General features: G+C 44.6%; 1 pseudogene; it reads right to left on the bottom strand.

The window, feature by feature from the left end:
* Positions 1 to 11,399: 11,399 nt before the first annotated feature.
* On the bottom strand, positions 11,400 to 12,663 carry LOC146607987 (stonustoxin subunit beta-like; annotated as a pseudogene).
* Between the last annotated feature and the right edge of the window lie 641 nt (positions 12,664 to 13,304).

Here is a 13,304-nt window from a genome sequence, read left to right as displayed (position 1 = left end):
ACAGATGAACAGCAGAGGACGGTTTCCATACACACGGCCCCGCCTTCACGGAGGAGAAGGCGTCCTCGCAAGCAGCGTTCAGCCATATCTACACTCGCTCCTGTGCTTGTTGAAGATTCAGGACCAGCGGCTCTGGACGCCACAGTGAGTAAAATGGACTCTGCCAGGGTTGTAAATTCCCTCCCTGTGAACATGGAAATAGAGACTATAGCCGCTACGGCAATTAACAATGGAGAAACTGTGAAAGGTGTAACTGAAACCCCAGTGGAGATTTTTGGACCACCGACACATGAATGTGGCCTGAGTCCTAATTCTGGGGCAGAATTTTGCATAGTCAGCCCTGAAGTAGTTAGCTCAGAGTCGGTGGGGTCAGACACTGTTTGCTTTACCTCCAAACACTCAGAGAATGTTCACTCTGAGACTGTGAGCTTGGAGCTAGGGAGCTCAGAGCATGCAGACCCAGATGACTTTTTGGCCCAGTCTGGCCACATGGAGACGGAGGTTCTCCCCAGGGCTTCCCCAGAGGCCGAACTGGAGGCCTCAGATGCTTCTGGACCCCTGGAATTTGTTGAGCCAGCTGTAACATTATCATCCTCTCCACCCTTTGCACACATCCTCTCCAACCCTTTGGTCCTGGCGTTGCAGTAAACGCCAGGACCGCCTCCTACAACGCTGGTCTCGCCACTGGCGATATGAGCGCCTACAAAGCGGCCTCATACGGCGTGCGGCGCGTGGTGATAGATGCCAAACGCCGGTAATGGGAACGTGTGGAGTCCCACTTCCACCAGGGCGACACACGGAGTATGTGGCACGGACTACGCACCATTACGGACTACAAAGCCAGGGACACTGCGCCGATCAACGCCGACTCTGCATTCACCAACGAGCTGAATCAGTTCTACGCCCGTTTCGAGGTTAGCCAGGCGGCTAATGCTATCTACCGCCTGACTACCGAGGACAGTGACGTCATCAGCGAGAGACCGGTGACCAGCATCGCGGAGCATGACGTCCGAGCGGCACTGAGGAGAGTGAACACAAGGAAAGCGGCGGGGCCAGACGGCATCACCGGCCGTCTGCTGCGCTGCTGTGCTGACCAGCTAGCAGGTGTGTTCACTTACATCTTCAACGAGTCCCTGGCGAAGTCTGTGGTCCCCACATGCTTCAAAAGATACACCATCATCCCTGTGCCCAAGAACAGCAAACCCTCATCCCTGAACGATTACCGGCCAGTTGCACTGCCCTCGGTAGTAATGAAGGTGTTTGAGAGGCTGCTGAAGAACATCATCTCCTCCTCCATCCCAGACACCACAGATCCGCTGCAGTTCGCCTACAGATCCAACAGATCCACAGAGGATGCCATCGCCCACGTCCTACACACCACTCTCAGCCATGTGGACAAGAAACAGGGTAACTATGTGCGAATGCTGTTTGTTGATTACAGTTCAGCGTTTAACACAATAGTGCCCTGCAGACTGTTCACAAAGCTGAGGGATCTGGGACTTAACAGCCGTCTGTGTGCATGGGTGTTGGACTTCCTCACTGGCAGAACTCAGGTGGTGAGGGTGGGCAGGTGCTTCTCCAACAGCATCACCATCAACACAGGAGCACCTCAGGGATGTGTCCTCTCGCCACTGCTCTACTCCCTCTACACTTCAGACTGTGTGGCCACCCATGGCTCCAACACCATTGTGAAGTTTGCTGACGACACAGTGGTGTTGGGTGCCATCTCCAACAACGATGAGACGGCCTACATGGATGAAGTGAAGAATCTGGCATCGTGGTGCCAGGACAACCACCTCCAGCTGAACGTCAGCAAGACCAAGGAGCTGGTGGTGGACTTCAGAAGGGGTCAGCACAGAGACTACAAGCCCATTATCATCAATGGAGCTCCAGTGGAGAGGGTGCAGTCCTTCAAGTATCTTGGTGTCCACATCTCCTCAGACCTGACATGGGCTGCCCACATTCAGGTCCAGACCAAAAAGGCTAGGCAGCGCCTGTATCACCTACGACAACTGAGGAAGTTCAGGGTCTCTCCAAAGATCCTCAGGATTTTCTATACAGGCGCTGTGGAGAGCATCCTCACACAGAACATGACATCGTGGTTTGGGAACAGCTGTGTGAAGGACCAAAAAGCTCTCCAGAGAGTGATCCGTACAGCAGAATGCTGCTGCAGGATTGCTCTCCCCCCGCTTCAGGACACCTACACCAGGAGATGCCGGACTAGAGCAGCGCAGATACTGAAGGACCCGTCCCATCCTGGCAACAAACTGTTCCAACTTCTGCAATCTGGTAGAAGGTTCTGCATCATCCGGGCAAGGACAGAGAGACTCAAGAGGAGCTTCTATCCCCAAGCCATCCGGGCCCTAAACACACACACCCGCCCTCTCACATCATCTATAATTGACTGAGACAGGACTCTTCCAGACACTAAACCAAGGCACAATGTACATTTCAAATTCCTTTAATTTTAAATATGTCTATATTGTCTATCCTGTAAAATAGTCAGATGTCTATTCTTATTAATGTACAGAATTCACCTGCTTGCTGCTACTACTGCACATTCACCCAATGTATATACTATATATATATATATATATACATATATATATATAATGTTCTTCCTCTACACCCCCCCCCCCCCCCCCCCCCCCCCCAATTTTTTGCACATGTCGAGGAGCGTGTCAGGCTACATTTCACTGTGTGTTATACTTGTATAACTATGCATGTGACAAATAAAGAACCTTGAACCTTGAACCTTTCATGTTAGCCATATCACCCTCAACTCAGTCTGCTGCTCAGCGTCTAGTTCAGCTGTCATCTGTTCCACCATCCACATCCACTACTCTGCCACCACATCCACCGCCTGCTGCTGCCGTGTCACCGCATCACCGCCAGATGAGGAGCTCAGTGTGCTGGAGCAGGAGCTCGGCGAGCGGGAGGAGCACACACCGTCGGTAGAGGAGCTCGGCGAGCGGGAGGAGCACGCTCCGCCGGCAGTGGAGTTCACCAAGCCTGAGGAGCCTGTGTTGGCCTCGGATGAGCTCAGCAAGTCAGAGGGACCAGCACGGTCACCACGTCTACGTCCGGCGCGGCCACGTCCTGCATGGCCAGCACGTTATGGATCGTGTGTCATGTTACATTGTGGCTCACCGGAGCGGCAGCACCGCTGCTGCCGGACCCATGGCAGGCTGCCAGAGCTGCGCCGCCGCTGCCACCATTGGACGTGTGGCCGCTCTTCAGAGGTGTAGCACCACCGGCATTGGATCTGTGGCAGGCCACCGGAACCGTTACGCCGCTGCTGCCAGACCCGTGGCAGACCACCAGAGATGCAGCGCTGCCGCCACTGGATCAGTGGCACCAGAACCTTAGCTAAGGACGGTAGTTAAAGAAGCCACATGTGCTGTCAGTGAAAGCTGCAGCTGTTTTATTGATAAAGTTAAAGACAAAAAGTCAAAAGGATTAATCATCCATGTAACTGTGTCACTATATATCAGCATTAACAGGACCTCAGTTTGGTGTTACAGAGCTGCTGATCTCAGACCTGCACAGATTCTGTTTTAAACACTTGATGTACTCCGCTGCATGAAGAGCACATTTCATTTTCTCTGACACAATTAAATAAAACCTGATGAAGGTCAAAGGTTGTCACTTGTATGTCAAACTACAAACTGGTGATCTGGAATTCTTTCACAGTTTTCTGCAGATAGTGTGTTATTTACCATAAAGTGATTCAGAGTTATTCTTACCAGGGTAACCAGAGAGGATAATATATTTTAAATATATAACTTTCTACAGGACTAAATATAATATCTTTATGTAAAAGTCCGGAGCCTCTGGGGAGTATCCGAGTATTTATAACATTACACAAACCAAAGGTCTCCATCACAGTGTTTATGAAATGCTGGGTTTATCTATCTTCTGGAGCAGGCCTACGAAGGAGTGCTGAAGATTTCCCTGTGTGGGAGCTGCTGGTGAAGATCATGAGTCCTGCTTGATCAATGCGATGAGCTTCTGTCTTCCTGGTGTTTCTTAAATGAAGCCTCTCTCAGTGGGTCAACAGAACTTCTGGCACAGGACAGCTGTGATGAAAGAAAGTGAAGAAGTTTCTCCAAACCTCTGGACCCAGGAAACCCAGCTTAGTCCTCATGGTCTCTCTCACTAGTTTCTCCCCAGGGTGAATTTAGCTGTTGATATAATATGGACTCTATTATTAATAAATGAAAAGAACAAATTAGACTACACTACTGAAACCTTCTGCTACTGTTTTTAAAGATTCCATGTTACCAGGCTGTAGACGGCTCTGAAGATTTAAACAGTTTTAGATCCATTACACTCACAGTCTTAAATGTTAAAGTCTTAAAGGACAGCATTATATTTTTGATATTAATAGTAACTCTGGGCCTCTGTGGAGTGTGCAGCTGATCTCATCGCTGTCTAAAAATGGATAACAACACCTAAGAAGTGCTGACTTATTCAATAATAGGTGTGCAGCATCGCTAACTAGCTAGCAACAAGCCTCCAACACAGTACATATCCTAGTGGGTAATCTAGCAAACGAATTAACAACAGAGTGATTTTAGATATTTTAGAACTATAAGATGATAAGCTGTGTGTCTTTTTTATAACAGTGAATTATTAGTTGTATTTATCTTAATTAAACGAGTCGTCAGTCGTGGTAAACCCATCAGCAAAAAACTGGAGCAGACAGGCTACGTAAAAAGTGTAGGGGGGCGTATTTGCGGTCATGTCCAGCGGGTGTGTGGGTGCCGGGAGCGTGACTCAGTCGCTCCACCTCAAGTCACTACCGCGCAGAATCTGGCTCCAAAAATGCAAGATGACAGCCTCCACAAGAGGGATATTTTGGCTTCATTTTTGCACAATGGGAGGAGGTGCTGTCGTGTCGTCCATGTTTTCTACAGTCATTGGTCTAAAATGGAGGTTGTTGACGGTAATGGCTCTGGTGCGGCTAGTTAGCCATGGTAAATGCTGATAATCACATGGCTACCGGCGAAAATAACGGAGGAAATCAGGACGGTAAGCCAATTTCTGTCTTAGCGCATTTGCGCTGCTATGTGTTTTTGTGATCTTTTTTGCGGCTCATTCTGTGAATTTTGGTCAGAGTGTGCTGAAATTTGGTGTTTGGAATTGGTGATAGCTCTGGAACATAACCAGCCTTTCTTTAGCCGGTTAGATGAAGTCTAAAGAATTTCTGGTACGGTTTTGTTGTTAAGCGGACCTGTGCGCATTTACGTAACTGCTCGTTTAATCTAGCTTGTTTTCGTTGTGTTTGGTGGTTGTAGAAAGGGTTTATATGAGATTTTAGCAAAGAGTCAGAGGTTTCTGTGGATACCACACATGTCGGGACTTATATTTCTGATCCCGTGTTATAATCGATTAAACGTGATCTCCTCCTTTTTCCCCCCGGTACCGGGGCCGTGGGGCTTAAGTGAACATGAACTGATGGAATCCATGAATATGAAACATGTTTCTCAATAAAAGAGACAGACATGTACAGACTGAACTAGCTGAACTATCTGAACTATAGAGCAAAACAATAAGCTAACATGGGCATAACTTTAGTAAAGAATTCATCTCAGACAGCACCCTCCAAAGGACTGTAGCATCAGTGATGGGAAGAGGGAGGTTACAGATGGCCGAGAGGCAGTCATGGAGCATGTGCATTTTCAGGTGGTTGTTTTCATGTCTGCTGACAGCCAAGCAAACACTTCAAAAGCAGGACATTCAGAGTTGGAGAGTCAACCACATGCAGTACAGTGAATTTTGTGTAAAAATGTACTCAAGGTCTCTGCTGGCTTCATGCAACCATTTAGCTAATGCTAGCCAAGTTAGCTAAGACTAAAATGTTTAGACCACGGTGTTCTGTTGCTGATGGCCCTTTGTAAGATAAAGTAAGCTGTTATGTGAAAGTTTATGGTAAAATATTCCATGTCATCATCTAAACGTCTGACTCTGTCTTATTGTTTCATTGCATAGTTAATTGTTGTTTTCACTTTCTTCTCACAGTCAACCATCCACATGTGAGGCTTTCTAGGAGCAAATTGAAAATCAAGGCTGCAGTAACATAAATGGTATAGGCAAGTCTGTCCTTCACCCCCTATGTTTCTCCATCTTTCCCCCTCAGAAACAATGCTGTTTAGGAGCTTAAAAATGTTTACAAGTTCTAACAGTGAATCACTCAGAATACAGATTTTTCCCCCATTGTTTATATTAGAAGTAATTACTATTATTATGCTATAGCTATTATGGTGCTTACAGGTGTAATAGTGTATAGTGCTATATAAACTAGATAACTCACATAAAACTTTTTCTTTGCATTCCTTTTTGCTACAAAGCTCTCATTTCTTGTCATCTTGATATTATAAATCAGCCACACCCCTAATCAGTTTACTGGAGCCAATCCCAGCTATCATAGGGTGATAGGTGGGGTACACCCTGGACAGGTCATCAGTCTGTCACAGGGCTAACACACAGAAACAGACAACCATTGACACCTATGGGCAATGTAGAATTAGAATTTTATTATTATAAACTTTAAGTAATTTCAAACCCCTTGTAGTCCCACACTTGGGATATTTTGTCTTCTGCATTTAACCCATTCACTCGGTGAATCAGTGGGCAGCTACCAATCCAGCACCCGGGGAACAGTGTGTACCTTGTACGGTGGATTTGAAACCCCGACCTTCTGATTATGGGGGAACCACTCCACCTACTGAGCTATCCCTGCTCCCTGCTTTGCTGATTATTTTAATTATACTTAAATTTCGAGGAATTCCCCTGTAAAAAGGTACACTTCAACCACAGCAAGATCCTTGTTAACTTAATTCAGTACAAAGGACTAGATGTTACAGTCCCTGATAATGCATTGCTTTAGATGGAGAGCCTTTTGAGGGATGACTGTTTGGCAGCAGCACACATTGTTGTGTGCCTCAACTTTTGGTCTTTTACCCAGGCTAATCTGCCATTTTCCTTCCTTGGTCAGGTTTAGGGATTAGAGATCTGATCTAGATTATAATTGTAAAATTTGGGACACATCGTCAGTAGTGGACCTTGGATTCATCGGGTGTTTCGGCCATTATCACTAGACACCCTCATCAAGGAGGCCCTGCCAGGGCTGATCAGGCCCTGGAGTGTGTCACTGGTTTATGTTAAATTGTTATTTCTCTTCTTCTTTTTTCTGTTTAGTTTCCTACAGTTTATTTTCTATCTATTCACTGCAACTGAGAAATAATACTTACCACGTTAGCATTTATGGAGCCTAGCTTCTTTAAAGGGATAGAAAAGGTGATAGAGAAAAGTAAGACAAAAGGGACAAGATAGGAGAGAGCAGAGAGGAGAGCCAGAAGGGGGGCGCCCGATATGGCTTCCCACACCTCCCCGCCGGATCGGGCTGTACACTCTACCTCCCCACTGCCTCCCAGAAAAGGGAAGAAGAGCAGAGGGGAGAAGAGCAGAATATTTCTTTTGTCTCGCGGTTAGCTGACTGCCTTAGCTGCCCGAGTGATGTCAGCCCTTTTTAACCATAGCCAGTAACTGGTCCTCTCAGCAGTGTTAGCTAGTTCTCTTATGGCCTGCCATTGCGCCTGTCCTCTGATCCCAATCTCTCTAAAGCTGGACATACACTGTTCGATTTTTTCAGTCGCGTTATTCAGCTATTCTGCTCAAACTGCACGATTGACTCGCAGGGGTTAGAAGTTCGCAGGTCACGATGCAGGGTCTCACACTATACGGCCCGATGCTCTGATGCGACCTGAGTGCTCACACTGTGCGTCCTTAAAATGAAGGTTATAACAGAAAATCTGTCGCTCACTCTCCCTTTCTCTCCCTCGCTGTCTTTCACTCACACAGAGACACCACCACCATCAACTTTGCTAAATTGCTAATGAAAAACATTGATCATGCAGTTGTGATTGAGCAGCAACAACTATTTTCACAGTTGTTGTGATAATTTTGTGAGGCCACATCGAAAAGGCTCAGATGAGCTTTCCAAAGTTCTACAAGTTGTGCTTCCATCGCTTGTGCCCAGATCACATGCTGCACTGCTGTGCTACTCCGTCTTTTTCGCCGACATTTATGTGTTTGTGCGTGCGCAGTGTGAGCGGCTGCAGTGACACCCTTACGACGGTCGGGAGGATTTCAAACAGAGACCAAGCGATTAATGATCGGGAGCTGGTCGTAAGGTGTTAATTGCTTCTCGTTACCCCATATATACTACACGATGCACGACGAAGACCAAACTTGGGCCGATCACCAAAACGGTCGCACGACTCAAAAATCGGCTCGAAATGGGCCAAAAATCGCACAGTGTAAGCCCAGCATAAGCATTTTTGGTGTTGTACTGGCAACAAAGCCCCTGCACCCCACTTCCACCGGGTGCACCTTGATGTTCCAGCCTCTATCCTCTACCTCAGCTGCCAAGTTGGCATACCGCAGCTTCTTACACTCAAATGCTTCCTTAATTGCTTCCTCACATGGTACCGTCAGCTCAATGACGTACGCAAGATTTCAGGAGTTAGACCAGAGGACGAGGTCTGGTCGCAGAGTTGTTGTTTCGATCTCTGTGGGAAAAATTAGCCTCTGATCCAAGTCCACTTGCATCTGCCAATCCCTGGCAACCTTCAGCGGGCCCAGGTCTGGGGTTGAGGGGCTTGTCCTCGGCTTGGCTCCTTCCCGGGCAAATGTTGATGAAAACTGACGCTCCTCTTGATTCATGAAAGGTGAGCGTTAATGGATTTTCTTTTGCACTCAAATTTCTCAGCTAGACACCTGAGAACCTGGTTGTGTCTCCATGTGTATCTGCCCTGAGTAAGGCTATAATAAATAATCAAGATTTATTTGTGACTAATATGATTTTGAATGTTGATTATATTAGCTTGGATGATCCAAATCATTGTTGATCTGATTTATTTATTTCACAGTTTAAATGGTGAAGATTTTGCAACAGCTAAAATTTGACAATAAGGTAACTTATGATTTAGGACAACTCAGTTTACTCACATTAGATATTGTGTCATTGCAGTTGTTGAGAGAGATTAAGAACACCTTCAGAGATCATTTCGAACCACTACACCAACATCCAGAGTTTTAGTGTAGGTTTTGGAAAATTTCCTGTGTCTGCATTGGTGTTCTTCAGGTCAGTCAGTGCAGAGATGTAGTAGGCAAACTGGGAGCTCTGTAAAGTGACCATGAAAGATTACCTGTATATTGTCTGTGATGGAATACCTTCTCATAGAGTGCACATGTGCCTCTCACCCAGTGAACTCACACATTTCAAATCAGATGAAAATGTGAAGTGATGCTGGTAAAATCACGGGCAAAATACAGATAATGTGCACAACTTTCAAATAAGCAAGAGCAGTTCTTTAGGACATTTAAATTGTCATTCTATGATTACCAGAAGGTGAATCATATTATCAAATACAGTGAAGACTATTGTATGTGTGCATGCATACAAGATTACACACAAAGCATCACATTTGAGTTTTTTTATTTTATTTGCAATTTCCATTTTTATTTAGTTTTACATTTTGTTTATTGGTGGTTCAGTTTTTAGCACTGCCACCGAAAACCAAGAACGTCCTGGGGTTCAGATCCACCAACTATCTATTGCCCCTCAGTGCGGAGGTAAACTTTGCAATACATTTTTAGTTTTGTAAATATAAAATAATCTTTTGCTTTTTGTATTTGTCTAAAGTTTAGCTATACTTCACTGTACTTACAAAACGTTGCACATGCATTCTGGTATAATTGCAATAGCAGATAGGTAATGTGCAGTGCATTTGGATCTTAAGAGGTGTTTTTGAAAGAATGTCTTACATTGACGTTGCCTTTCGTCATAAAAGATCTTGCTATAAAGCATTAATTCATGAATTACATTATTCATTATGAAATACATGGGACTGTGTAATCATCACTGGGTGTGTCATTTCTGTTTTAGTTAGTGTTATTTCAGGTTTCAGTTTTATTTTATACTGTTTTCCTGCAGGTGACCACAATGCGGCAACAAGACTGAATTAAGACTAGAAACCTGCACCATCATCTCATCTTTGCAGCTCTCAGTTTGGAAAGTAGACCTACACAATTGTCTCAAAGGTAAAATCTTCTGTTGGATAATTTATTAGTGTGCATAGCCTCCTCTGTTAGTTTTTAACAAACAGATGACACGTCAGTTGTCAGCAGAAGTGAAGAGAGGACAAAATGTAAAAGTTGAGAACTTCAGAATCTGAGGTTTGTCCATATTTGTAGAGGGACAGATCAGATTTAATTTTGTTTATATCATGCTCAGTCTTTCAAAACAAGAAAAGGCAGGATTCATACTGATTCCACAAAAAGACACAAATGTGAAATTACCTAGCTAACATGTTAGAGAGCTACAAGATGAAAATTATATGTGAAGAGATCTGCTTTTTTAAAATATAGCTACATGCTTGTATTTACATCTGTGACCATCTGAGGGCAGTAAGCACTCATTAATCAGTTCCTCTTTACTGACATCAGTGTTTCTCTCAGTTTAATAATATCCGTTTTCAAATATGCAGTGTTATCACACTGATTAAGTTCATTATTCCAACACTGAAATGAACTTCATCATCTCAGCTGAACTGAACTTCAGAGTAACACAGCATACTGAGGCTACATCCACACGTACATGGGTATTTTTGAAAACTGAGATTTTCAGCTTTTGTTTTTAAAAAAAAATCCTGTCCACATGTAAACGCAAAAATGAAGGAAAATGCTGCTAGGAACATGCCAAAGCAACAGGAGATATATTGCTAACCGTGTAGAAATGTTGGCCAATCAAAAGTCTAGAAGCCTGGGTGGGAAAGAGTAAAAAAAGATGGCGCATAGAAGCAGAACTGAGTCCTATGTGTGGAGGCACAGTAACTGTGTGTGTATATGTAAGCATTTAAACACTGCAGAGAGTAAAATTAACAGTAACAGTATTTTGTCTAAGTCTGCCATCGTAGAAATCCATTTCACCGAAACAATAATGTGGCGCACAGTGTGACGTCAAAAAAGGCGCAATCCTTTGACGCTGCGTTTTCTCTGTTTTCCGCGTCCACACGCAAACACAAAAACTGAGTTTTCGAAAATCTCCACCCTGGCAGGAGCTTTTAAAAATCTCAGTTTTCAGTGCCGTTTACGTGTGGACGAAAGGTGCAAACGCATAGAAAAATCTGCGTTTTCAAAAATACACGGGTACGTGTGGACCTAGGCTGATATTCAACGTGAAGCTTTGACAGAAAAACAGTTTAAAACATCAACTGATTGAATCCATGAATCTAAAACTGTGTTTCTGAGTGAAAAAACAGACATGTATAGACTGAACTATCTGTTCAACAATCAGAGTTTTACAGGACACTAACAAGACACTCTTTAAACTAAACTACACACAGACGCACTGAGGAACCACATGAGACTGTAAATCCAGGATACGCAGCTTCAGTGAATGTGGCGTTGAAGGTGCGGAGGTGAAGCAGAGTGTCAGGGGAGACTCTGTAGAAGGACAGAGTGCCAGCAGGACAGTCCACATACACTGCTACTCTGTTAGAGACAGAGGAGGAGGAGGAAATGGATGTCTTCTGGTTATTGTGCCAAACACAGTAACCATCATCTCCAGAGCAGAACAGACTCCAGGACTTATTATTCTTTCCAAACACACAGTCTGTATGTTTCCCCTTCTTTCTGATTGTTCTGTAACTCACTGATATATAAACTCTTCCTCTCCACTCGACCTCCCAGTAACAGCGACCAGTCAGACCATCTCTACACAGCAGCTGAGGATAATCAAATCTGTCTGGATGATCAGGATATGACTGATCCTCCTCCACACATGTCACCTTCCCGTTGTTGTCAGACAGTTTGAGATTTCTGTGTAGTGCGTTTGTGTCGATTGTGAGTTGACAGGAATCTGATGGAGAGAACAAACACAATCCAGCTGCAGTTATTGATGGTAAATGGCCTGTATTTGTATAGCACTTTTACTAGTCCTCCCCAGGGACCCCAAAGTGCTTTACACACCCGGTCATCCACCCATTCACACACACATTCACACACTGGTGGAGGCAAGCTACAGTTGTAGCCACAGCTGCCCTGGGGAGCACTGACAGAAGCAAGGCTGCCATATCGCGCCATCGGCCCTTCTGGCCAACACCAGTACGCGGTAGGTGAAGTATCTTGCCCAAGGACACAACGACCGAGACTGTCCGAGCCGGGGCTCGATTACAAGGCGAACTCCCAGCTCTTGAGCCACGATCGCCCATTGATCCATCATCTGTTCATTGATTGACTTTTTGATGATGACTTCTGACATCAGAGATGTGAATGAGTGATGTGACAGTTTGAAGATGGTTGAATGTGTGCTGCTTTGTTTTCATGATCACATATCACATTAAAACACACACTTACACTTCCTCAGACCTGGTCTCAACCATCGGACTCCAGCAGGCTCCACCCTGAAAGGAGGAGGGGGTCAGACCAGCACAGTCTCTTTCAGCATGTACACATGGACATTACATCGCTCTCATACACATACTGTTAGACAATGATAAAGGAAAAGTCCAACATTTTGACACATACACTTGAAGAAAATGTCTAACGTTCAAAAGAGCAAAAATCATAATCACATGACATCATAACCTCCATTATTAAGCATATGTTCAGGGAGCAGTTGACACATGCCACAGTCAAAATTCAACACACTGACATACAATCAGGGTGTCAGGGAGTGGTTGCATATAGTACATGTAAAGGCTGTACTAAATGCAAACAATGATGAAGCATAGGTACAGACCAGCCGTCAGTGTAAGACACATTTTGGGCTAATGCAGCAGTCATCACTGCTTTCTGCGTGAAAGAGGCCTTTAGGTTTCAATTAGGGTTTTTTTTTTAATCATAAAGTGTGCCTTACAAGGGTAGCCTCTGTTTCCTGCTGGGATGGCTCCCCAGCAGGCTCTCCGAGGGTTCAGACGAGGGTGAATCAAGGACCAAAAATATTGTACGAGTTCAAATCTCAGTAACCAAAAGAAACCAAAAGAAAAAAAAACAAAAAGAAAAACCACATACTTTTTTCTTTTGTTTTGAGTGAATTCCCCCTTTCTTATTGCTGGAAAAATGAACCACATGAGCCAATAACAAAATTATAAGGGAACATGTAGTATTTGGTTACTGAGGAAAAGGTAAAGTGTTTTTTTTTTTGCAAATCTGTTTTTATTAGCATTTTTTTCCTTTTTAACAAACAGAACATACTTAAAGGACATTGTATAGTAATCATAGAAAGTAATAGG

The sequence above is a fragment of the Diplotaxodon limnothrissa genome, linkage group LG23 (assembly GCF_057381915.1).
Source record: "Diplotaxodon limnothrissa isolate DT_005_m linkage group LG23, D_limnothrissa_male_GT1.1, whole genome shotgun sequence".
NCBI classification, from domain to species: Eukaryota; Metazoa; Chordata; class Actinopteri; order Cichliformes; family Cichlidae; genus Diplotaxodon; species Diplotaxodon limnothrissa.
The sequence above is the reverse complement of the archived record's forward strand: the minus strand, read 5'-3'. Positions and strand labels throughout refer to the sequence as shown.